This window comes from Empidonax traillii, unplaced genomic scaffold (assembly GCF_003031625.1).
Source record: "Empidonax traillii isolate 1590-97213 ecotype Southwest subspecies unplaced genomic scaffold, ASM303162v1 scaffold888:size428694, whole genome shotgun sequence".
In the NCBI taxonomy this organism is placed as follows: Eukaryota; Metazoa; Chordata; class Aves; order Passeriformes; family Tyrannidae; genus Empidonax; species Empidonax traillii.
The window spans coordinates 33,600-37,086 of NW_020956081.1; positions in this window are offsets into that span (position 1 = coordinate 33,600).

Consider the following 3,487-nt stretch of genomic DNA (forward strand, 5'->3'; position numbering starts at 1 on the left):
GGATGGGCCTTCCTGCAGACAGGGAAAAGCCCAGCTTCTTTCATCCTTGTCATCTTGGCCCCCGTGTCCAACTCCAGGGGCAAAGTAAGAGAACAACTGCACCGAGCATGGGGGACTGGCCTTTTGTTACCAAAGTCCAGTTACCTGCCTCTGTATCTCAGGATTTCCGTTATTATTAATTATTAATAATAAATTACTAATGATAAATTTCACCTAGTAATTATAGTTAATCTATACACAAGGGATTTGTCTCTTTCCACACTTTAAGGGGAGCAAAACTGGATCTAAAACCTGGAGTGCTGAGATCCCACCTTCCAACTTAGACCCCACTCCGGGGCAGCAGCTGGCCCTGGAATTTGGTCCATGAGACAGGGATTAATGAGCCAATTAAATGCACCAGCCCTGGGGCAGCACCCAGGGGTTACACCCCCCGTGCCAGAGCCGCCCTGCTCCACTGGAGTCAGTGGCTCCAAGCCCCGTCCAACCCAGCCTTGAAAAGGCCTCCAAGATCATCAAGTCCAACCAGTGGACGATGCTCCTCAAATCAGGGACCAAAAAATGCCCATTCAGCCTTAAACTGTGACGTGTCTCCACACTTGTCACCCCACCACCAGAATTTCCTTCCCTGTAAAGCTGGAAAAATACCCAGCTCGGGTCGTTCCCTGCTCCATAACGAGCAATTATTCCTTTCCAAAGTGAAATGAAATAAGAACCGTTCCCATAATCACCTACTGGATTTTATCAGCATGTTTGGGTTACGCTTTGGCCCCTTTGGCTAATTCCTAATTGATTCTTTAATCTCGACAAGTTTTTTATTGACTGATACAAGAGGTATTTAGCCCAGGAGCGGCAGGAAAGCTGCCTGGAAACCCTGGGAGACCCAGGCCGTGGTGCAGGGATGACCTCATGCGAAGCCAAGGCTTTATTTGATAATCTATCACTTATTTATTATTGTAACTAACCGCTTGCAGGTGCTGGGATTGTAGTGGGATTGTCCCAGCACCCGGCACGCACCGGGAAAAGCTCGGCCATGTGCAATCTTATCCCGAGCTGCTACTGCAGAGGAAGCCAAATCCCAGCCTGTGCCAGGGAAAGGAGGGGAAACACGGTGTTCTGGGCACGGCAAAATCCCACTGACTGTGGAAAAACGGGGGCAGGGGTTTGTCCTGGCCACCAGCTTGCTGGGGGAATCATGGAATTCCAGCAGGGTTTGGGTTGGAAGGGACATTAAAGCTCAACTCATTCCATCTCCCTGCCATGGGCAGGGACACCTTCCACCAGCCCAGGTTGCTCCAAGCCCTGTTTAACCATCCCCACCCTGTCCCCAGCCCAGAGCACTGAGTGCCACGGCCAGGCCTTCCCTGGGCACCTCCAGGGCTGGGCACTCCAAACCTCCCTGGGCAGCCCCTGCCAAGGCCTGACAGCCCTTTCAGTGGAGAAATTCCTCCTGATGTCCAACCTGACCATCCCCTGACCCTCAGTGGCATCACTTACCAGAGCAGCACTGATGGCACCTGGGGCTCCAGAAGGTCCAGGCTGGCACATCCCATGGAAAATCCTGCATAAATAAAGAAGATGGGCATTATTTCTAGAAGTTTCTCAGTTTTTTTCCCCCTCCACATCCCTGGGGTGAGGCAGGATGGACATCAGCCTCCAAGATTCTATGATTCTGTGATTCTGTTCTATGATTCTAAGACTTTGGAGCCAGGAATCCCCCCAGGATTCAAGCCTCTTCAGTGTTTTCCCAGTGAGGTACCAGGCAGCACCTCTGGAGTTCAGAAGGAGCTTTCCTGAATTATCTGCCCCCTCACTGTCTGCCCAAGCTCCTCCAGCCCAGCCAACACTCTCAGCAAAGCAGGAAAATGGGATTTTGAGTGGCAAGACCCCATTGTGGCTTCAATTTTAACCCCAACTGGGGGGGGAAAAAAAAAAAAGCAGGGAGTTGGGAGAAGCATTTTTTCATTAAAATTGATCCATAATGAAAATAGACTTTGAATGGGAAAAGTTGAGTGCAAATGGAAGCTTTTAAAGATTCTTTTGACTGACAATAACCTGAAGACCCTCCAGCCCAGAATAATCAGATTAAATGGAAACTAATATAGGATCCTGAAATTCATCCCATGCTGGTCTAAACTTGTAGCAGCTGGATAATTTAGCCTACAGGTTTGTGCCTCATGCCCAGCAGTTCACACTGAATTGTTTGGCCAAACTTAATCTACTGGGAAGGAAAAAAAAAAAAGCTTTTTCCTTTAATATGTGTTAAAGTAAAGCCAGCTTCTCCAAGCAGCTGGGAGCAGGGAATGCACATGGCTACAGGGATTTCCTAAGGGAACTCCCAGGCTGGAGCTTGGCTGCTTTAAAATAAGGAACTCCAATGCAGAAATGATGCAGGGAGAAGGGAATCTCTGGGTTGGTGCACTGTGGGTAATGCCTGCACGTGGGTGATTCCTGCACCGGGACCTGGCACAGGCACACGTTCGTGTTCTCCAACAGCTCCTCACTCAGGGGGCCACATTCCCAAAACACAAACCAGATCCCTGCTTTTAGCCAGAGGAATGTCTGCAAAGGGGACCTGGGGGGATTCAGGGAGGCCCTGGCACAGGGTGCCCAGAGAAGCTGTGGCTGCCCCAGCCCTGGAAGTGTCCAAGGCCAGGTTGAACAGGGCTTGGAGCAGCCTGGGCTGGTGGAAGGTGTCCCTGCCAAACTCCCAAACAGAAATCCATCATTAACGATTTCCCAGCTGAATCTTCAGTTCCTGTAGGAGATTAAACCCCTGGCACATCAACACACAGGACAGGTTTCCACCTCACCACCAGAAGACACCTTTCCTGGAGGGCCTGTAGGTGGGCAGATGGTTTCAAGGGAACACCTGGAAAGTCCTTCCACTTGATGATATTCAAGGAAGTTTGAGGGAAAACTCAGAGTTTGGGAGGGGTAATAAGGTGACCAAAGAATTCAGACACTCTGGGAATGCCTGGATGGCCCCATCCAGCCTCTCCTCACTCCATTAACATGGGCATCATCCCCTCCAGCTCACTCCAAACCCCACTACTGGGGCTTCCCCAGTTACACGAGTATGGATCATTTACTCATTCCCTGTGGGCCAGGGATGAGCTAAAACCCATCTGTCCGTACACACTCACTTTCTGATCCCCAGCAGCAACAACAGGAAGAGACATTTATATGTGGGATTAAAAAAAAAAAAGCCTGGGGAGGCTCCCTTTTTTTTTGGGGAAGAGCAGCCGGGATGAGTTGTGGGATCCAACCCCCTCCAAGCCAGTGGGAAATGTGGAAACACAAACCCAGCTGGGCTTGCAGGGGGTCTCGAGCTTCTAAAAGCCTGTAATCTTGAAAAAAAAAGTCTCTTATACCTCACTTATACTAAGTATATATACTTGGAATACCCCAGGGGTCATTAACTTCCATCTAGGAAATGAAAATCAAAAATAAACCAGCTCTGTTCTGATCCCAGAACGTCCCGAGATGC